Source organism: Microcaecilia unicolor, chromosome 9, assembly GCF_901765095.1.
Source record: "Microcaecilia unicolor chromosome 9, aMicUni1.1, whole genome shotgun sequence".
In the NCBI taxonomy this organism is placed as follows: Eukaryota; Metazoa; Chordata; class Amphibia; order Gymnophiona; family Siphonopidae; genus Microcaecilia; species Microcaecilia unicolor.
The window spans coordinates 155,404,105-155,428,317 of record NC_044039.1 but is presented as its reverse complement, the minus strand read 5'-3'; positions in this window follow the sequence as shown (position 1 = coordinate 155,428,317).

Genomic DNA, 24,213 nt, shown 5'->3' with positions numbered 1-24,213 from the left:
GCAAAAGGCCCCTTACTGATTAATTCCCTTAAATCATCAAAAGACACAGGAACACATTTGTCACACACCAGTTCTATTGGATTAAGTTTTCTAGATCATTCCTTAACCTGACCACTCTCAATTCTATTAAAACAAGAAATAGTATTAAATATCTTGTTTACTATCTGAGAAAGGTTATATGATTCATATCTTCCTGACTTTTTATTTTCTTTAAGAAATATCAGTGGTGTGGAGGGGCATTTTCAATATGATGTCTAAGTCGAAGTTCGGACATTTTGCGTTAAGAGGGAAAAGATTTTTGCTTAAGTGTATTCTATAAGCAGTGCCTAGATTTAGGCGCGGTATATAGAATATGCTTAGTTGATACCCCAGTGCCTAATGGTGCTTTATGACAATTTTTGGATGTTTTTCTCTTTTGAAAATGAGCCCCTTAGTATCAGGGCAGCAGCAGTCTCCCTTTGCTCCCAGCCCCACTGCCCTGAAGCAAAGATAGCTGTAGCCCCTGGACAGAAATACCAGGGGCTGGAGTCTTGGAAGTGGGAAACACTAAAGCAAAGGTATGTGTAACTTGGAATGGAATACCATGAATTGGAGCCTGGGAAGCAGGTGACTTAGAAATATAGCTTAAAACCACATATTTAGTCATCTTTGGAGCAGGAGAAGGCAGTCCACACCCAGAGCCTCCAAGTTATGTAGTTCCAGGAAGTAGATTTTAGGGTAATTCTGGATTTCTGCCAGCGTTATCCTGATGTATTATGTAACCTCAGGACTGATTTCAATGGGTAGAATCAGAAACTACAAATACCACACTGCTTTGTAATCTTAAAACCAGAACTGGCCAAAATGTCTCCCCCTTGGAACTGGGTAACATGATAGCTCTGTGAATTTGACACAAAGATTCAGGATTGTTAAATTCAACAAGGAAAAATTATTAACAAGGGTTGCAGAATACTTTCCTCTGCACAAATAGTGTTAGGAACATGACATGAGAAAAGTTTTGGAGTTTCTAGAGCAGCAGTAAATCCTTGCGCCCAAAGTTTGGTGCCAAAATTGGCTCTAAGTGCTATACTATAAATGACACCCAACTCAGAGCGCTGTTTATAGAACCAACGCTCCATGCAGATTTTTTCAGTACCATTTTTGAGCGCCATTTACTAAATCTAGTTCTAACCGTCTATAGGGGCAGTACATGGGCAGAGCTTGGGCAAAGCCAGCACTTAAAGAAGGACATCCTTAGTTAGAACTGTTTCAATCACATCTAGAGTACAAAAAGATGATCCGATTGAACAGCTGGCCACTTGAGGGATTAAGGCATGAAACCTCTTTAATCCCCCAGTGGTTGCTGTCCCCTTCCCTCTCCCCTGAAAGTGTAACTGGAAAGGAATACCAGGCTCTGGGACAGCTTCAGGTTTTATGAGCAATCTGAACAGAGCAGCCTAGTGTTAGTGCAATAGACTATTAATCCAAATGACCCAGGTTCAAATCCCACATTAACTCTTTTTTTAAAATTCTGTGCCCTCCAGGAACAGAAAAAATACCTACTGTACCTAAATATATAAGCTACCTGCATGCTTGAAGGTTATTGAAGTGGTGTGCATTCAAATATATTAGGTATTTTTCTGTTCCTGGAGTTCTCACAATTACAAAAAAAAAGAAAAGTTAGAGTGGGATTTAAACCTTGGCCCTTTGGTTTACAGTCCACTGCACTAACCAATAGGCTACCCCACTTCTGTGCATGGACAATAGTGTGGTCATTCTCTAAGAATGCTACCATATAGAGGTCAGTGCCCCTTGTTTTCCAGTATGTAAAATGGCTGTTCATGCTGGATGTCTTCATCTCACGTATTTTAGAACAGGAAATCTTTATGTATTTCCTGTTTGAAAATTCACGTGAGATGGGCATCTGTTTGGAATGTTCTGATGTGGGCGTCTCTTTGAAAATGCCCCTCCACATCTTCTAACAGAATGTCTTCTAACAGTGAATATCTGTAAATGAATCTTGAGCAGCACCTTATCTAAATTACTTGGGTCTTTATTGAGACTTCCTGTTTTTGCTATGATTGCCTTACCATTTTGTCACTTTTTATTTAGTTCATTGCCTCTATTATTATCTCTTTAGTACTAGGTGGTTAGGATCCAGCATTAAGCAGGTTATTTAGATGCATAACATGCCTGGGAGATCTCCCAGTCCCTTAACACATTCTAATAGATGGTTAGACTTTGCATCGTGGATAGTTCTTCCTTTTGCATTTACTCTTGAACACTAGCTTCACCAAAGTTTAAGCTTATTGTATAATTTCCTGGCAAGAGATTTAATTGTGGTCACTTGTGCTGGCTAGCAAAAGTGGCTTCTAATTGGAGATTGCATCTTGAAATTCCAGCTGGTATTCACTTCACTGATATTCTTTTCCTATAAGCACATGTTGCCCTATTGGTGTGATAAGAGTGCCAATATATTATCAGCATGGATTGGACTTGTAATTTTGCTACTCTATTTGACATTATCTTGAGAAAGTGGATTTAGTTCACCATTCACAGATGTACAATTGTCTATTTGGCAACTGATCTCTTGTGCATGCAGGTTTTTATTATGTTGATGTCATAAAGATCTTGCTGTCAGGACTGATGCTTAGCTCATGATTCATAATCTCTACTGCACAATGTGTCATTTTCAAGCACTGTAAAAAAGTATTTTAATTATTCTAATGCATATACAACATATTAGGCCATAGAATGGATACCTGCTGGCTTTATTTTTTGCCTCACAGTATCCATTGATTTTTAGTTCACGTGCTTACCATGCTGCTTTGCCTGCTTTCTATGCTTGTCAGGCATTTGCATTTGTTTTAGCTCAAATGAGATACCACTTCTGGCTTAGACTTGCTCATTATTGAATCTGAGTGAGAGCTTGTTTCTGCACTTTATGCATATCAATAACAGGGTTAGAGACTGAAATTCAGAATAGAGAAGTGACAATGGCATATCGCTATATTGTAAACTTTACATACAGTCATGCAGAATGCAAATTCTGGAGGAAACAAACTGCATTCTGGAATATCTATATGGTTAGTAATTTCCTGAATGATGGCAAGAAGTTTAGCAGCAGAGGTTTACTTCATCCATGATGATGAAACAGAGGGCAAAATCCTAAGAGATTAGACAGGCCACTAACTGTGAAAACCCAGTAATAATGGAAGATTTCAATTACCCTCAATACTGTTTATATGAATGTCTCATTAGGGCATGTCAGAGGCAGTTTGTAGACATCATAAATGACTGTTTCATGGACAAGTGGGGGAGGGGGAGGAGGGGAGGGGATGACTTTAAATCTTGCTCTCCCTGTAATGCGGGATCTGGTGCAAGGGGTAGAGCCACTTGCCTAAAGTAAACATAATGCAATCAAATTTCATACAGTAATATACAATTTCAAAAAGGGAAACTATGATAAAATGAGGATACTAATCAGAATGGAACTAAAGGAACCTTGACATCGTCTCTACCTAATCCACCCCCAACATCAAGAAACCTCCAAGTCCTTCCCCTAACATCAACCCCACAGATCCCCTCCCCAGCATAAAATAACTCCTGACCCCTTGTCATACATCAAGTCCCTCTCCTTATCCCCTCCCCACACCAAGAACCTCCCCTGGGACCAGGGGGCTTCATCAGTAGTTCAGGAGTCTTAGGTGGCAGCAGTTACCCTCTACTGCCATAGGGTTGTTACCATCATCCAAAGAGACTACCACTAGGGGTCTTGAGTACCATTTTGTATGATGACATCAATCAGGGAAGCAGCAGAGGATGGCCACAGCTTCCTGGGACCCCCTGTACTATTGATGAAGCTTCCAGGTAAATCCTTGGAGGGGGTTGAGTATAGGAGGGTCGGGGTCTGGAGGGGTGTGGCTCTGGTATCAGGGCAGGGGTTTGTTGTGGAGGAGAGGATCAGGAGTTTCTTCATGTCAGGGAGGAGATTGGGAGGTTCTTGATGCTGGGGAGAGGATTAGAAGAGGGACTTGATGATGGGGAGAGAATCAAGGAGGAGGTCTTGACATTGGGGAGGGGATTAGGAGGGGCTTCACTATCATGGAAAGAACTGCTGTCATGGAGGGGATTGGAGAGGAATGTAGAAAGGGGGTGCACCACTGTGTCAGTTTGGTTTCATTTGTTTATTAGCAATGGGCCTGCATCATATTACATGCAGTGCCTGATAGTGCAGGTACTCCCATGGTATCTGGTACTTCATGTAATGCGGTGCCTGTGTGGTAACTCTCTGCCTTGTGTAGTAAATGCAGGACAGATGCTGGATACATGCCTTTCATTTACTGCACACTAAGTTTTGCTTTAAACATGCAGTAACTTCAAAACTTTAGTAAAAGGGCTCCTAAAAGTAAAATTTGCAAGGATTAAAAATATACTTGATGAATGGGGACTGTTTAAGTGCATAAGTAATGCCATACTGGGAAAAGACCAAAGGTCCATCGAGCCCAGCATCCTGTCCCCGACAGCAGCCAATCCAGGTCAAGAGCACCTGGCAAGCTACCCAAATGCACAAACATTTTATACATGTTATTCCCGAAATTGTGGATTTTTCCCAAGTCCATTTAGTAGCGGTCTATGGACTTGTCGTTTAGGAAACCGTCCAACCCCTTTTTAAACTCTGCCAAGCCAACCGCCTTCACCACGTTCCCCGGCAACGAATTCCAGAGTTTAATTATGCATTGGGTGAAGAAATATTTTCTCCTATTTGTTTTAAATTTACTACACTGTAGTTTTATCGCATGCCCCCTAGTCCTAGTATTTTTGGAAAGTGTGAACAGATGCTTCACATTCACCTGTTCCACTCCACTCATTATTTTATATACCTCTATCATGTCTCCCCTCAGCCATCTCTTCTCCAAGCTAATAAAGTAAAATATATTCCATACATTTTAGAAAAGGTCAAAAGAGCAAACATCTGCTAGCATGGCTGAATGGTGCTGTGAAAGAGGCTGTTAAAGCCAAAAAGAAATCTTAGGAAAAATGAAAAGTAGTAAAATAAGGATGATAGTAGGAAGGAATGTGAGCACTGGTAAATTAGATATGTGAAGGGGCATTTTCAATATGGTGTCTACATCCAGAAATCAAGTAGGGAACATGGCCATTCTCGAACCATTAAAAGGTCTATTTTTTTTTCCGAAAATGGCCATTTCTTAGATGTTTTGTGCTCAGTGCGTTTTTTCTTTTGTGACCAAAAAAAAAAAAAAAACAAGTCCAAGCCATTGGGATGTATGGGGGAGCAGCATTCTTAGGGGCTCTTTTACAAAGCTTCGCTAGTGTGCTTAGCACGCGCTAACCATGTAGGCATCTACCACAGTTAGCGCATGCTAAAAATGCTAGTACACCTTTGTAAAAGGGGCCCTTAGTAGACTGGCCACACAGACATTCCAGCGGGACAGCGGGGCACCCTAGGGAGCACTGCAGTGGACTTCACATAAAATGTCCCAGGTACACATCTCATCATTACCCCCTTATATTGTATGGATATCCCTCCAAAACCCACCAAAACCTACTCTAGGGACCTGTTTGCTGCTGTAATAGGACTGGCCATAACATCTGAAGCTGTTACAGAGCCTGGTATGTACTGTTTCTTTCACATCTTTGGGGGGTGGGAGGGGGTCAGCGACCACTGGGAGAGTAATGGGGAGATCATGCCTTAATGCTTCCAGTGGTCATTGGGTCATTTAGAGCACCTTTTTGTGACTTATTTGTGATTGAAACAGGTTTAGTCCAAAACATGTAACATTTAGCCCTGCACATTTTTGCTTTGTTCCATTATGCCATTTAAAAAAAAAATTCCAGGTTCTGGGAATGCCCAAAGCTCCCCCCCTCCTCCAACACAATCCCTTGTGATTTGGCTGCACTGCAGACAAACTGCATAGAAAAAAAATCTTTAAAAAATGGGTTTTCATGGTTGATAGTTTTTTGGGTTCAAAGATGTATATATTTTCTGACACATCAAGGGAATCGCAGACTGGGAGGTGTGAGGTCTTGGCTTTTTAGCCAGGAATCATTGCCCTAGGTGGGACCTTCCTAGCGTGATTCCCTTGTAAGTGTTTTATTTCCTTATTATTTGTTTGAACCTAAGAAATTATAAGAGTTTGTGGAAACAGATGAAGAATCCTCTGCAGCAACTTTCTTCAGTTACCACTGTACCGGCTGCAATAACCGATTAACCTTCCTCCCTCAGAAAATGTGAAGTGTAAGATTAACCATTTGGGGTTTTTCTTATTTTCTTTAAGATTGTTTTCCTGATCTTGGATCTTCCAATTGTGGACAATTATGTAAATATATATTGTTGAGAGAAAATGTTTTCCTTTTTATATTAATTTCTGTGTTTCTTTACATTTATATGATAAATGTGAATGTAATTAAGTAAAATGATAAATAAATAAAAAAAAAGAAAAAAAATGGATTTTCAAAAACAGCAATTTTGACATTTTGTCAAGAAAAAGTCCAGCTGCTTCTTTGTACCGCTTCTTGGATGTTTTTCTATTTTGAAAATGAGCCCCAAAATATAATAAACAAGCCGGGAGAGAATTTAAGGCAAGTCTTGCAAAAGTTGTAAAAGCTGATAATTAAAAAGAGAAACACGCAAGCCAGTCACATAGATGATCAAGGGGCAAACGGTCAATCAGGAGGGTAAAGCCATAGCAGAAAATGTAGATACATGTAAGAGCTATTTATTCTAAGTTATAGCTCAGAGAAAATGAATCAGATCAATGTGAACTGGAAAGCAGTGCTAGAACAAGATGATAAGCAAAATAATAGCAAACCGCCAGGACTTGATTATATTCATATTGGAGTTATAAAAGAACCCCAGATAAAGTATTACAGACCTTCTGCTGGTAATCTTTAATTTCACATTCTAATCTGTCTTTGTACCTGAGAACTCCAAGATACGCAATCTAATATGAATTTTCAAAAATGACTCTAAATTACAGACTACAGACTGGTGAGTGTGACATCAGTGCTGGGTAAAATGGTATAAAAGTCACCCAAAGTTAGGCACTCGACTTTGTGCGTGATTATCAGATACAAGCATAAATTAATTGGCTGAATTAGTATGATCAGTTATTGGCCTTAACAAATGCTAATTGCCAGTCATTAGTAGTTATGCATGTATCTGACCCATGCCCCTATTCTACAGCCAGGAAGTCCAATTTCTATAGTGCACAACTCTAAGGGGGCATGGTGAAGAAGGGGCAAGGGCAGATTGAGGCATGCCCAGCATTTAGGCGTGTTGTAATAGAATACTTTCATTTTCTTATCTGACAGAATTTGGAAATGCCATTATAGAATGTGCACATACCCTGAGTTCCATAAAAGTCACAAAATATTGTATGCACAAATTAAGGCGCGCACCTAATTTGCATGTGCAATTTAATTGAATACTGAGCTAATTAGCACCAATAATTGGTTTTTGAAGCAATTATTGGCACTAATTAGATGTAATTAATATGTGTGAGTAAAGTTAGGTGTGGGATCCATGCCTAAATTAAAAAGGGGGCACGGAAATGGGAGGTCATGGGCAGAACGGGGGCATTTCTAAAATTTATGTGGGTGATTTTAGAATAATTGGGATATGTACCTAATTTAGGCGCAAAGATTTGCACCATATTTCAGTTGGTACAAATGGTTGTGCCTAAAGTTAGGTGCAATTCCCAGGCATAAGCACTATTCTATAAACCACATCTAACTTTAAGCTCGATTTATAGAATAGCTCTTTTTTTGGTGCTGATTTTTTTGGTATCATAAATAGAATTCACTCCATAGTACACATCTTCCCAGAGCCTAACTTTGGGTGATCTTTAATGAATTTCCCCCTCATATGGGTAAACCTGGCTTAATTGGGTTTAACAAAGGGAGGTTATGTCTTACCAGTCTGTTAGAACTTTTGAAGATATAAATATGAACTTGAATAAAGATGAGCCACTTGATGTGGAATGGCATTTTGGTAAGGACACACAAACCATAATTGAGACGTTCAGGTCAAAACAACGACAATTTCACAAGCATTAAAAAAAGGGTCTGGTGACAGACATATATGAGGAGGATCCATTTTAAAAATGCAGACATCAACATCAACAACAACCACCCTGACATAGATGTGTCAGTTTTGGCACTGCAATGTCTGTGCAGGGATATGAGACCATGGAAGCTGAAGTGCCAAACCTTATATATTGTAGTATAGGAACAGCATTAGCACTATATATATGTTATTGACATGCTCTATTGCATGCTTACTAGGTCTTTCATCGGAATTTATTTATTTATTTATTGGAATTTATTAACTGCCATTGTGAAGAGATTCACCAAAGGTAGTGTACAGCAGGAATTTAAGTTTACATCACATTATAGCTATGTTATTTGAATGTTTTTCAAGGTTATCTATTATGGTACAACTTGTATTGTATCATATTTCTGTTATATGATTATTCTACAGTGCTTTTAAATATGTATAATTCTGATTCTATTTCATGCTTGTATTTATTTACTATTAATAAACATTTTACTGTTAACAACATTATAATTTTTATGTTACACTGTGCTTTACAGCACCTTGGGTGAATCTTGTCATTAATGCAGTAAAAAAAAAAATAAGAAAGTAAATAAATAAATAAATATACACCTACAGCATCTGTTTCAATCAGATTTCCATACCCCACCACCTCCCCAAATGAGGTTATTGTGTTTTTCCTATTCTTTCTATTGACTTCTTTTCAGAAATGCTTACAATTGTTGTTCATTTGTGCTGTGCAATGGAAGACCACACAACTGGTCTATTTCAAGTATGAATCTAGCTATAAATGATATCCAGTGGTCACATAGCTATCATATGCATACATATGATTTTAAGTGGAGGAAAAACCTCAAATGTTAAAGGAACACTCCGTCGTTGATTACATCAACATAAGGGAGATCCTTTAAATCATCATGGGCAAAAACCTCCTTGTTCAAAAGTATGGCTGTTCTTATCAAATACTTATTAAACCGTGTAAATTTCACTAATCGGTTATCAATGCACTTATCTTTTAAACTTTACAGTCAATTGGACACCTCCCACGGCCCAACTTCGGCCCAAGTTTCAAATTCTGCCTCAGGGTCCGTGGCGTCTGACTGAAAAGATCTGCAAAAGAAAAACAATTATTCTCGCATCAGCATATTTCTTCTCAAAACACAACCTCAAAACCCGTTCTATTTCAAGTATGCCCACATTATAGCTATTTGGTGTTGGCATTCACTTGTTCAAGCTGTTAAAAATGTTTGGACATAATTCAGATAGAAAAGCGCAGCACATGTGTATGATTTTTTTGTTATCCATCATCTTATAAAAATTTCAATTAAATAATCAACTAGATTATACATCACAAAGGAAAGGAATTCCTGTTATTGTACTGTTACAATAATCTGCAGGTGCTCAAGATTATAAAGTTGACAGGTAAGATCTATCCACAGCTTAGACAAGGTAGTAAAGAACAACCCAATAATCTAGGTGGGTCATCATGTTACTGTTATTAAAACCAGCATATGCAAATGTAATTGCATTAAGGTGTTGCCATTCCTTTGTAGTGGACTCTTGTTGCTTCCTCTTTCACTCTAGTATTCCAGGATGAGCATGGGGTTGACAGCATGCACAATGACTGTAGTTTCAGTACATGAGCTCGTGGGAGAGGAGGTAGAAATAAAGCTGTCTGGGGGAATGGTAGTAAATATTTGTGAGAGCCAGTTTGCTGCCTGGAGCTTAAAGAATAAAGCAAAAGATACAATCCATGACTGAGATGAGACTTAAGACCAAAATATGTACAGGTCTATATTGAAATATGGCAATCACCAGCTATATCATTAAACATGTATATTTAGGGTCTCTGCATAGTCAGTGGCAGTACCATGGTGGCATAAATGTGCATCTATGGAGACTAGTCTTCCTTTTTTTCTCCATCTTCAGTTAAATAATCTGCATATCTTAGAAGCTAATATTCCACAGTCAGTGAAGAAATTGAAACTAAAGAAAGATTGTATATGTTAGTAAGATGATCCAAATAATTTGATAATTAATTATATTCAGTACTGGTACTATAAAAGAAAAATATATTGCAGTTATTGTTCTTTTGAATGTTTATTATTAGTTACTTTTTAAATTATTGTTTTACCTAATGTGGGATATTTATATTTATATTTTCATACGGAATATGGAGGCTCTAGGTACTTATGTTTTTACAATATTTTTTATATATGGATTATATATATATATATATATATATATATATATATATATATATATATATATATATATATATATATTAGTAATTTTGTCTGTTTGTATTTTAATTTTGGTTGTTACTATAAAGGTTTTTAAATGTCATGTTATTTGCCTCGTGGCCCCTGATGCAACCCTGCTGGGCGAAACACGGCCAGTGTCAGGCTGATTTGAATATTTTATTGTCATTCAATAAATTGATGATTTTCTTCTACTGATCTGCTTTGTTGTTTTTCTACCATAGAAAGTGCTGCCAAATGTCAGGCCACCAGTGGATGACCTCTTCAGCTGGCAAGGCTTGAGAATCCCCACCAGCAATAGCTCCCCTCAACTCAAGGCCACCCCAATTACTATTTACTGACTATATAGGATGTTTGGAAGCTCTTATTTTTTTGTCATTGGAGGTAATACAAAGTATTGTGTGAAAGGGTGTCCAACTCCAAAGTTTTGTACCTGACATATTTATTGTTTTAAAAGTTTATTTTGTATCTGCAAATCTTATTATAAATATACAAATAAATTGTAGCTATATATTAAAATATGCAGAAGGTTGTCATGTTTAACATTATCCCATGTAGAGGTTGTGTCAGCTTAAGATCAGGGGTGACTACACCTTTGCATACAACTGTATTCATTTTTTTTTTAAATTAGGATTTATTTATCACCTTTTTGAAGGAATTCACTCAAGGCAGTGTACAGTAAGAATAAATCAAACATGAGCAATAGACAATTACATCAGTAAAAATATAGGCCTGGTTGAAGAGCCAAGCTTTCACCTGCTTTCTGAAGTAGAGATAATCTTGTGTTAACCCTAGAACGCATGACGTTAAAAATATACATATTAACGTCATGGGGGCCTTTTAGGCCCCCATGCACATAATGTAGAAAAACACACAAATAACTTTCACAAGTTTATTTCAAAATTGCTCAATAAAATATGAATAGTGGACAACATTTTAATTATAATTTTTCACAGAAAACACCAAAAAATCTTTTTTTTCCCAAATTTCACGCAAAGACATGAAAACACACAAAAATGCATAGAAATCTATAGCAAACTAGCTGCAGCTACATTTTTATTCTAACTTTCTTTTCTATTATATTAGTCTTCCAAACAATTCTGACATGTTATTTTTTCAGAAGAGTGTTCTTTGCAAACAGTTTCCTTACAAGTGGAACAATATCGCTCAGTTTTCCTCTCTATGTTTCTTGGACACATGAAACAACGCTTTCGTTTTCTTTCTCCTGGCTCTGGAGTAATCTGAAACTGTACGCCACACCGTTTCATTGCTTCTTTAGTTTTCTTTGGCAAGCATTTCAAGTCGCTTCGCTCTATCATGTGAGGTATTACAAGTTCATGACAAAGGTCCTTCAAGAATAAGCGTCTCCTGTCCTTCCTCTGTGCATGAAATTCAGGATGAGTTTCTGTATAAATAATGAACGAATTTAGGGCTGCTACATCAAGCATATTTGAAAATAGTACTACAGGCCATCGTTTTGTTTGCCTCTTACACGAATATTCTCCCACCATCTCATCCATTTTATCTACACCTCCTTTTGTTGCATTGTAATGCAGGATGATTTCTGGTTTCAATTTTTGGTTATTGCTGTCAACACTGCAATCGTGATGCATGGTACTGAGTAAAATTACAGATTTCTCCTTCTTTGCCTTGTAAGATACCAAAGTCGCTTTGTTATTGAATCCAAAGACACTCTCATAAAGTGCTCGCTGACGATTGTGTTTGAGTGCTGCTGGAATTTCTCGTCTGTTTTGCTTTATAGTACCAACAAGTGTAATAGCTTTTGCAAGCAGAAAATTGCCTAGTTCAACATTGGTGAAATAATTGTCCATGGTGATGTTTCTACCTGAATTGAATATTGGAACAGCAAGAGTTTTGACTATTTCAGACCCCAGATCCTTCTGTACTGGTGCACCAACCTCTTTGCCACAGTAGATTACGCCATTTATGCCATAATAATTTGCAGAATCACACATCCAGAAAATTTTTATACCGTACTTGGCTGGCTTGCTGGGCATGTATTGTATGAATTTGCAGCGTCCTCTGAACGGTACAAGTTGCTCATCTACAGTAACATTAGTACTAGGATTGTAAAGTTTTGTGCAATTTTTGATAAATATGTTCCAGATATAACTGATAGGGGCTAATTTGTCTGTTTCAAACCTCGCTGCACGAGTTCGCTTATCATCAAAGCGAATGATCCTTCTAATTTCCTCATATCTGCCCACTGACATTGTCGCCTTATAGTGTGGATCAGAAAGTGGGTCCAGAAATAATTCTCGTATTGGGACATCATACGATTTTTGACTCCCTGCCAGCAGGAAAAGTCCAATATATGCATAAAGTTCCTCTTTTGAGATATTTTTCCAGGACTTATTTTTTGCTGAAGCGATACGTCTTCCTTCTAGGTTTGAACATAATAGGACCTCTTCTGCAATATTGTCAGAAAAATAAGTACAGAATACATCTTTAGGGGTAAAGTAACTGGGACTTCCCACAGCTCCTTGAGCCTGTCTCACAATATTGTGTATTGGAGTACGTCCGACTAATGTAGGATTACTGTCCCAAAAAACATTCGTTTTGGATGTTCTACTTATCACTTCTTGAGGATCCATTAGATTCACTTCTTCATCATCAGAAGAATCACTGGATGAGGATGTTTGATTAGCTGGTGGCAGATATTCTTCATCAGACAAAGATAGTTCACTTTCATCATCGCTTTGAAACATAATCGCTTCAATCTCTTGGTCAGTCAGACACTTGGAGGAAGACCGTGCCATTGCTGACTAGATGTTAGAAAATGAAACAGATTTCCTCTCAACAGCTTATCTTATCACAGGTCCTTCAGCAATTAGCTCACTTTGAGGCTTATTTTCAAAGCACTTAGCCTCCCAAAGTTCCATAGAAACCTATGGAACTTAGCCTCCCAAAGTGCTTTGAAAATATGCCTCAGTGTATACTGTCCTCAGTGTTCAGAGGACCTGAGGTGATGTCATGGCCTTATCACTCCCTCCAAAAATCACATGACATCCTCACATGTTATTATCCACACCCTGGCCCCTCCACCAGCATTACTGAGTACAAATAAAGTAACTTGAGACACAAACACTTCTGAGAACATGATAAAAACAGCGGGGGCCTAAAAGGCCCCCAATTCGTACAGATGTAGTTTTCACCAAACAAGCATTGTTACACCATAATGCCTATGAAAAAAAATTATATGAACAACTGGATATTATCAACAATGACATACTTGAGTAATACCTTGAGTTTCAAAATTCTAACTAAAGTAATTTTGCAGATAATAGCAAAAATGTAAGCATGGGGGCCTAAAAGGCCCCCAATATGCGTTCTAGGGTTAAGCAGAGCCTTTCAGGAGGTGCATTCCAGAGTGTGGGGGTTACTCCAGAGAAGGCTCGCTTGTGGGTATCACATCATATAATGTCTTTTGGAGAGGGTGTGGTTAGTGATAGTCCTTGAGAGAATCTTAGTGTCCTTGGGGGTGTGTAGAGGATCATCCTATTCTTCTGTCATGTTTGTGAAGGAAAGAGAAAAAAGTTATAGACTGGTCTATAAAAGGCTATAGTATATGTCAAAATACAAATGATAGTCATGAATGCCTGTGCAGGGTTATCATTTATAGGAAAGCAAATGCTTATTATTATGAAATGTCACTCATTGCCTCTAGTAACCTATTGCATGTTATCTTGTCAGTTTTGCTTCTTCCTCCCTAATTTATCAAATGCTGCATCTTATAGTAGTTGAAGACAGGTTGTTAGAAATTGTACCCTTAGAATGATAGGGCAATGAAATGTGCTAGCTATCTACCAGGGATTCAATGACATTTCATGTATGGCATCTTTCTTGCAAAACAAGTTAAAGTCAATAACTCAAGCTATAGTCTAAGTGTAATTCTAAACTTAGGATTTAAATGGCTTAAGTATATTGTTAATGTGTACTGAAAAGCCAATGATACTATAAGGTTCTGTAAATCCTGCTGTGATACAAATGGCCCCTTAACAGATGGGGGAGAAAAAACACTTAAGGGCACACTAACAGGCTTATTTTTGAAAGAGAAAGATGCCCATATTTCAACCCAAATCGAGAGATGGGCGCCCAAATCGGTATAATTGAAAGCCGAGTTTGGGCGCCTCCAACTGCAGTCTATTGCGGAAATAGCCAAAGTTGATGGGGGGGTGTCGGAGGCATGGTGAAGGTGGGACTGGGGCGTGTTTATCGGCCGAGGAGAGATGGGCGCGCTCTCTGACTTGTAACTTTTATCTTATTACTACTACTACTACTTAACATTTCTAGAGCGCTACTAGGGTTACGCAGCGCTGTACAATTTAACAAAGAGAGACAGTCCCTGCTCAAAGAGCTTACAATCTAATAGACAAGTGAACGGTCGGTCCGATAGGGGCAGTCAAATTGGGGCAGTCTGGATTCACTGAACGGTAAGGGTTAGGTGCCGAACGCAGCATTGAAGAGGTGGGCTTTAAGCAAAGACTTGAAGACGGGCAGGGAGGGGGCTTGGCGTAAGGGTTCAGGAAGGTTGTTCCAAGCATAGGGTGAGGCGAGGCAGAATGAGCGGAGCCTGGAGTTGGCGGTGGTGGAGAAGGGCACTGAGAGGAGGGATTTATCCTGTGAACGGAGGTTACGGGCGGGAACGTAAGGGGAGATGAGGGTAGAGAGGTAGTGAGGGGCAGCAGACTGAGTGCATTTGTAGGTAAGAAGGAGAAGCTTGAATTGAATGCGGTATCCGATCGGAAGCCAGTGAAGTGACCTGAGGAGAGGGGTGATATGAGTATATCAGTTCTGGCGGAATATGAGACGTGCAGCAGAGTTCTGAACAGACTGAAGGGGGGATAGATGGCTAAGTGGGAGGCCGGTGAGGAGTAAGTTGCAGTAGTCCAGGCGAGAGGTAATGAGAGCGTGGACGAGAGTTCGGGTGGTGTGTTCAGAGAGGAAAGGGCGAATTTTGCTGATGTTAAAGAGGAAGAAGCGACAGGTCTTGGCTATCTGCTGGATATGCGCAGAGAAGGAGAGAGAGGAGTCAAAGATGACTCCGAGGTTGCGGGCAGATGAGACGGGGAGGATGAGGGTGTTATCAACTGAGATAGAAAGTGGAGGAAGAGGAGAAGTGGGTTTTGGTGGAAAGACGATAAGCTCGGTCTTGGACATGTTCAGTTTCAGGTGGTGATTGGACATCCAGGCAGCAATGTCGGATAAGCAGGCCGATACCTTTGCCTGGGTCTCCGCGGTGATGTCTGGTGTGGAGAGATACAGTTGGGTGTCATCAGCATAGAGATGATATTGGAAACCATGAGATGAGATCAGGGAGCCCAGGGAAGAGGTGTAGATTGAGAAGAGAAGGGGTCCAAGGACCGATCCCTGGGGAACACCAACAGATAAGGGGGTGGGGGTGGAGGAAGATCCATGAGAGTGAACTTTGAAGGTGCGGTGGGAGAGATAGGAGGAGAACCAGGAGAGGACAGAGCCCTGGAACCCAAATGAGAACAGTGTGGCAAGAAGTAAGTCATGATTGACAGTGTCAAAAGCGGCGGATAGATCCAGGAGGATGAGGATGGAGTAGTGGCCTCTGGATTTGGCAAGGAACAGGTCATTACAGACTTTAGAAAGTGCTGTTTCTGTCGAGTGAAGAGGGCGAAAACCGGATTGAAGCGGATCAAGGATGGCATGAGAGGAGAGAAAATCAAGGCAGCGGCTGTGGACTGCGCGCTCAAGTGTCTTGGAGAGGAAGGGTAGGAGGGAGATGGGGTGGTAGTTGGAGGGACAGGTAGGGTCTAGTGATGGTTTTTTGAGGAGTGGCGTAACTACAGCATGCTTGAAGGTGTCGGGGACAGTTGCAGTGGAGAGAGAGAGGTTGAGGATATGACAGATGGAGGGGGTGATAGTAGGAGAGATGGTGTTAAGTAAGTTGGTGGGGATGGGATCAGAGGAACAAGTGGTGCATTTTGAGGAGGAAAGAAGGCAGGCGGTTTCCTCCTCGGAGATATCAGGAAAGGAGGAGAAGGAGGTCTGGGTTGGTTGGTTGAGGGAGAGGGTTGAAGGGTGAAGAGGAGGAGGTGGCTTGGTAGTGAACTCAAGGTTGATCTTTTGCACCTTGTCGCGGAAGTAGTCAGCCAGTGATTGAGGAGAGAGTGACGGGGGGGTGGGAGCGGAGGGCACTTTGAGGAGGGAGTTAAGGGTGGCGAAGAGACGACGAGGGTTAGAGCTGAGAGAATTAGTCAATTGGGTGTAATAGTCCTGTTTGGCAAGGAATAGTGAGGACTGGAAGGAGGATAGCATGAATTTGTAGTGAAGGAAATCTGAATGGGTGCGAGATTTCCTCCAGAGGCGTTCAGCAGATCGGGCGCAGGAGCGAAGGTAACGGATGCAAGGGGTCAGCCAGGGCTGGGGATTAGTACGCCTTGTGGGACGGGAGGTGGATGGTGCAAGGGTGTCCAGAGCAGAGGAGAGAGTGGCATTGTAAGCGGAGACAGCCTCGTCAACAGACTCGGAGGACATGATGGAGGGGAGGAGATTAGAAATACTAGATGATAAGGTGGGAGGGTCAATAATCTGGAGATTCCTGGAAGTAGTGGTTAATGTTGGGCGGGGCTGAGGGGGAGGGTGAAGAAGTGTGAAGGTGATCAGGTGATGATCAGAGACAGGAAGAGCTGAGGTGTGGAAATTGGAGGGTGAGCCGGAAGAGGAGAGGACGAGGTCAAGGCAATGGCCATCACGGTGAGTAGGGGTGGTGGAACATAGCTGGAGGTTGAAGGAGGATGTTAGAGTGAGGAACTGAGAAGCGTGAGAGTTGGACAGGTCATCAACGTGTATGTTGAAGTCTCCGAGAATGAGGGATGGAGATGAGGGTTCAAGAAAAACAGAAAGCCAGGCATCGAAGTCGGTGAGGAAGGAAGGGAGGGATTTATCAGGGGGGGCGGTAAATGACTGCCACTCTGAGTGGCAACGGGTAGAATAGACGGATGGAGTGGACTTCAAAGGATGAGAAGCAGTGAGACTGTGGTAGGAGGAGGGGTTGGAAGCTACAGGAGGGCGAGAGTAGTAACCCGACGCCTCCTCCACGGCCAACTAGGCGGGGAGTATGGGAGAAGAGATAGCCTCCATGGCATAGAGCCGCAACTGAGGCAGAGTCGTCAGGGGAGAGCCAGGTTTCAGTTAGGGCAAGCAGGTGAAGGGAATGAGAGATGAAGAGATCGTGGGTGAAGGGAAGTTTGTTGCAGACCGAGTGGGCATTCCACAGTGCACATGAGAAGGGGAGGGAAGAGGGGGGGAGGAGGGGAATAGATATGAGATTGGAGACATCCCGGAAACGTTTGCATGGATAGGACGAGGACAGGTGTGGGGGACCTGGATTGGGATTGATGTCTCCTGCGGATAGCAGGAGGAGGAGCAAGAGAGTGCGGAGGAGGGTGGGGGAGGTAGGGCGACGAAGGCGACGAAGACGGGATGCGCTTAGGAGGAATGGGGATGGGTTAATGGCAGGAAGGAAGTGTTGAAGGTTGAGAGCTAGGAAGGAGGAGGGGGACAGGAGAGATGGTGAGGTGGTGAGGGACGGGGGTGAGTAGGGTATTGCAGTAGTGAGCAAGATGGGAGAGGACATGGGTGGGCAGTGAGTTCCAGTGGTAGACAGCGGTAGGGGGAGGGGAAAAAGATTAGGAAGGGACAGGGCAAGGAAGAGAATGTGTAAAGGGGCCATAAGTAGTAACTGAGGTGTTACGGGTATATATGTAGTGACTGAGGTGTTAAGCGATAGATAGAATGGCAGAGCTGGATTAGAGGCTTAAAATTGGAATGGTAGGCAGCAGGCAGGTAGGCACTGCCCAGTAAGAACAAGTCACACCCACTATGTTTGAAAAATGTGGGAGGAAAGGAGGTGAAGAGCCTGAACACAGAGACAGAGCAGTTATCTACAGGCAGATTAGGTTGCTTGGGAGGGTATATAAGAACTATCACCCTAGGGGTGGGTGGGTAGAGGGGTGGGTGGGAGGGATCTAAGTCTAAAATGTACAGACAGAGCTGCAGCACAGCCAGTTAATCTGTAAAAAAGGTGGATTTCTCAAGAAAAACTGGTATAGAAGGCTGCCCCTCTAACAGAGAATCAGGTCACACCCACTAAGTTTGAATTTGTGGGGGAGATTCAGAGACAGAGCTGCTAAGTCTAAAATGTACAGACAGAGCTGCAGCACAGCCAGTTAATCTGTAAAAAAGGTGGATTTCTCAAGAAAAACTGGTATAGAAGGCTGCCCCTCTAACAGAGAATCAGGTCACACCCACTAAGTTTGAATTTGTGGGGGAGATTCAGAGACAGAGCTGCTAAGTCTAAAATGTACAGACAGAGCTGCAGCACAGCCAGTTAATCTGTAAAAAAGGTGGATTTCTCAAGAAAAACTGGTATAGAAGGCTGCCCCTCTAACAGAGAATCAGGTCACACCCACTAAGTTTGAATTTGTGGGGGAGATTCAGAGACAGAGCTGCTAAATCTAAAATCTAAAATCTTATCCTTATGTTTCCTTCTGTCTGTCCTTCCCTTATCTTTTTTGGTCCTGTCTGTTTGTCCTGATTTAGATTGTAAGCTCTTTTGAGCAGGGACTGTCTTCTTCATGTTCAATTGTAAAGCGCTGCGTATGACTGGTAGTGCTATAGAAGTGATTTATTGTAGTAGTAGTAGTAGTAGTATATAGCACGACTTATATTGTGCATGCAAATCCGGTCGTACTCTGTATTTGCATGTGCAACTTAATTAGTTAACAAGTTATTCAGCGCTGATAATTGCCAATTAACAAGCAATTATTGACACTAATTGGCATTAATTAGGATTTATATGCACAACTGTCTACCCCCCCCCCCCCCCCTGTACACTAAGCTGCACTAGTGCTTACAATGTGCTAATGAAAACACAGCCCATTCATTTTGAATGGGCTGTGTCGGCATTGCCGCTCTGCTTACTAATCATGGGGGGGGGGGGGGGGTAAACGTATTCTGTAACGTGATGTGTGCAAATTCTAAGTCACATAGTTGAAAAGGGAGTGTGGCCACGGGATGTGGAATGGACGAGCCATGTGCATTTCACATATCTATGCGCATTTTTATAGAATACATCAGTCCACTCCTAATTTAGGCATCAGCATTTATGCCAAGCTTTACTTGGCATAACTTCCCACAAATAAATTTAGTCATGCAGTTGGGCACTTAGCATATTCTATAATCCGCATGGAAATTTAGGCTTATTCTATAAAGTACACATAGATTTAGGCATACTTTATAGAATATGCCTGTATTTTTTCCCCATATGGATTTTTCAGGCGCCATATATAGAATCTAGTCCATTACTCTTATGTCTAAACTGCCATGACCTGTCCAAAACCATGCCATTTTATAAAATGATTAAACCAGTGATTAAAATGGCTAAAGTTATATCATGGAAGTCTCTAACCCATGGTAACTCAGGGGTCCTTTTATAAAGGCATGATAGAGTTTTTAGCACACGCTAAAAATAAGTATATGCTAAATGTTAGAGATGCCCATATATTTCTATGGGTGTCTGTAGCATTTAGCACGCGCTAATCATTAGCAAGCACTAAAACTGCTAGTGCACCTTTGTAAAAGACCCCCTCAATATTGCAGGAAGTTGCTCCTGAGGTAAATGAATAATGTAACTTGTAATTAACCTCAGAAGCTGTATTATTTTTCTCCCCAGAAGTAGGTTAAAGAGGCAATATATATATACATTGCGGAAATGAATTATGTATTTTCTTTCGTTTGTACATGAAAAGATTTACAACAGAATGCATTTTCTAATGATTGGTATACTTTATTTTAATTCTGACAATGCTAAATTTATACGGTAAGAGCAATTTGCCAAAAATCCAATCAGAAAAGCTTTCAGTAGCAGAGTTTGGCTGAGCAGATTTCTGCATCTGAGAAGCTGAGATAAAGACCAAAAAAAAAAAAAAAACCCAAGAAGGAACAGACCTGAAAACAGTATTAAAATACAATTAAAAGGATACACAGAGGATGCAAGATGGGTGGAGCCACATTTAAATTGCAGTACAGGTTTCCTAGCAACCCAGTAGTGCTATGGAGAAATGTGTCACTCAAAGGCATCAACAGTCAAGAGAACGTCACTTCTGGACTAAACATAGTAACATAGTAGGTGACGGCAGAAAAAGGCCTGTATGGTCCATCTAGTCTGCCCAACAAGAAAAACTCATATGCGCTACTTTATATGTATACCTACCATTTTCAGGGCATAGACCATAGAAGTCTGCCCAGTACTAGCCCTGCCTCCCAACCACCGGTGCTGTCACCCAATCTCCACTAAGCTTCTGAGGATCCATTCCTTCTGAACAGGATTCCTTTATGTTCATCCCACGCATTTTTGACTTCTGTTACCGTTTTCATCACCACCACCTCCCGTGGGAGGGCATTCCAAGTATCCACCACTCTCTCCGGAACAGGTTCGTTTGCGGATTAATACCTTTCAAATATTTGAACATCTGTATCATGTCACCCCTGTTTCTCCTTTCCTCCAGGGTATACATGTTCAGGTCAGCAAGTCTCTCCTCATGCGTTTTGTAACACAAATCCCATACCATTTTTGTAGCTTTTCTTTGCACCACTTCAAATTTTTTTTTACACCCTTAGCAAGATATGGCCTCCAAAACTGAACACAATACTCCAGGCAGGGCCTCACCATCAACTTGTACAGGGGCATCAACACCTCCTTTCTTCTGCTGGTCACACCTCTGTCTATACAGCCTAGCAACCTTCTTGCTATGGCCACCGCCTTGTCACACTGTTTCGTCACCTTCAGATCCTCAGATATGGGAGGCAGGGATAGTGCTGGGCAGACTTATACGGTCTGTGCCAGAGCCGGTGGTGGGAGGTGGGACTGGAGGTTGGGAGGCAGGGATAGTGCTGGGCAGACTTATACGGTCTGTGCCCTGAAGAGCACAGGTACAAATCAAAGTAGGGTATACACAAAAAGTAGCACACATGAGTTGTCTTGTTGGGCAGACTGGATGGACCGTGCAGGTCTTTTTTCTGCCATCATCTACTATGTTACTATGTATGTTACTATCAGACTCTCACCTCCTAACACATACGTCTCCTGTGGATGTCTACTCCCTAAGTGCATCACTTTGCATTTCTTCGCATTGAATTTTAATTGCCAAACACTAGACCTAGCTTCTGCAGATCTTTTTTCATGTTCTCCACTCCATAGGCACCCCTTATAAGAGGCTTGGGGAGGCTTAGCCAGGTGGGGCGCAGTGGGAGCAGTCGCTCCCCGAAAGATCTTTAAAAGAGATGGTGCCTAAGCGCCAAATGCTGACCGGCGGTCTCTGCCTCCTCCCCCCCTCCCGTGCGAGTCTTGCACCTCCCCCCGCTCTCACCCATCCGCGTTCTCCCTCTGACTCCGCGCCGTGGATTCACAGCGCCAGCCTTAATCTGCCTGCGTCGCAGCCTCTCCCTCAAACGCGTCCCACCTCTGCGTAACACAGGAAGTTGCATTAGAGGAGGCGGGTGCATCTGAGGGAGAGGCTCCGACGCAGGCAGATTAGGGTCCTATCATCACCCTGTGGGGAATCTTGTCAAAAGCTTTGCTGAAATCTAAGTACATTACATCTATAGCACATTCCTGATTCAATTCTCCGGTCAGCCAGTCAAAGAATTCAATGAGATTCGTTTGGCACGATTTACCTTTAGTAAAACTATGTTGTATCGGATCTTGCAACTTATTGGCTTCCAGGAAATTCACTATCCTTTCCTTCAGCATCGCTTCCATTACTTTTCCAATAACCGAAGTGAGGCTTACCGGCATGTAGTTTCCAGCTTCTTCCCTATCACCACTTTTGTGAAGAGGGACCATATCCGCTGTTCTCCAATCCCACGGAACCTCTCCCGTCTCCAAGGATTTATTAATCAAATCTTTAAGAGGACCCACCAGAACCTCTCTGAGCTCCCTCAATATCCTGGGGTGGATCCCGTCCGGTCCCATGGCTTTATCCACCTTTAGATTTTCAAGTTATTCATACACACTCGCTTCCGTGAACGGTGCTATATCCGCTCCATTCTCATATGTACTTTTGCCAATCAATCATGGTCCTTCTCCAGGATTTTCTTCGGTGAAAACAGAACAAAAGTATTTGTTTAGCAAATTTGCTTTTCCTTCATCATTATCCACATAGCGGTTCGCAGCATCTTTCAGTCTCACAATTCCATTTTTAGTCTTCCTCCTTTCACTAATATACCTGAAGAAATTTTTGTTGTCCCTCTTTACATTTCTAGTCATTTGTTCTTCCACTTGGGCTTTCGCCAGACGTATCTCTCTCTTGACTTCTTTCAGTTTTATCCGGTATTCCTCTTCGTGTTCCTCTTCTTGAGTTTTTCTGTATTTCATAAATGCCAACTCTTTAGCCTTTATTTTCTCAGCCACTTGCTTGGAGAACCATATCAGTTTCCTTTTTCTCTTGCTATTATTTACTCTCCTTACATAAAGGTTTGCGACCATATTTATAGTTTATTTCAGCCTGGACCACTGCACTTCCACTTCTCGTATGTTTCCCGCAGCCCATCAGCTCCTTCCTCAGGTATTTCCCCATTTTATTAAAGTCAGCATGCTTGAAATCCAGAACTTTGAGTTTTGAGTGGCTGCCACCAACTCAGCTGTTACATGAAACCAAACTGTTTGATGGTCACTGCTGCCCAGGTGGGCACCCACTCGGACATTTGACACACTATCCCCATTTGTGAGCACCAGATCCAGCGTCGCTTCCTCTCTCATGGGTTCCATCACCATTTGTTTGAGTAGAGCACTTTGAAAAGCATCCACAATCTTTCTACTTCTTTCCGATTCCACAGATGGAACGTTCCAATCCACATCTGGCAGATTGAAATCTCCCAGCAACAGCACCTCTCTTTTCTTTCCCAACTTATGGATATCTGTGACCAGATCTTTATCTAGTTCCTCCGATTGTGTCGGAGGTCTGTAGACAACACCCATGTGGACAGAGGTTCCATCATCTCTTTTTAAGGTGATCCATATCGCTTCTTCCTTTCCCCAGGCCCCTGTCATTTTAGTCGCTGCGATATCATGTCTCACATTCAGAGCTACTCCTCCACCTTTACGACTATCTCTATCCTTCCTAAATAGATTATAGCCTGGTATGTTTCCGTGATTGCAACAACGCCTAAGTCTGCCTCTAACATCAGGGCTTGCAGTTTATGAACTTTTTTTTGTTACATTTGTACCCCGCGCTTTCCCACTCATGGCAGGCTCAATGCGGCTTACATATTGTATACAGGTACTTATTTGAATCAAACTCAGTTCCTCAGTTCCCCAGGACCAAAGTCCACCACACTAACCACTATGCCACTCCACTTTGTTGCTTAGACTGCGGGCATTTGTGGTTATCTCTTTCCATCTACATTTCTGTGGCATTTTTGTCTTCTGCTTAGTTTTTTGTTTAGTTTCTGCTGTGTTGATAAGAGTTGATTTACTAAGATTGTTGTTTTCATTGCTTTCTTTTCTAGTGTCACATCTTGTCTTTAGCTTTAGCTGGGGGTGATCACTTGAAGTGACCTGACTCCATATGCCACCCTCAATGCCTACAAGCATATTGTCTAAATTTCTCCCCAAGGACTTTTTTCCTGCCACAGTGAGATGCAGCCCGTCATTACAATATAGTCTTTTATTTTTCCATGTATTGCCCCATCCTCCTATGTACCTAAAACCTTCTTTGAGACACCAGGCTTTAAGCCAGCTATTGAAATTTTCAGTACTTTGCAATCTTTTCTCTCCCTTTCCAAAGGTAGCTAGTACTTCAGAGAAAGCTATTGTTTGTATCAAAGGTTTTAACCCCTCTC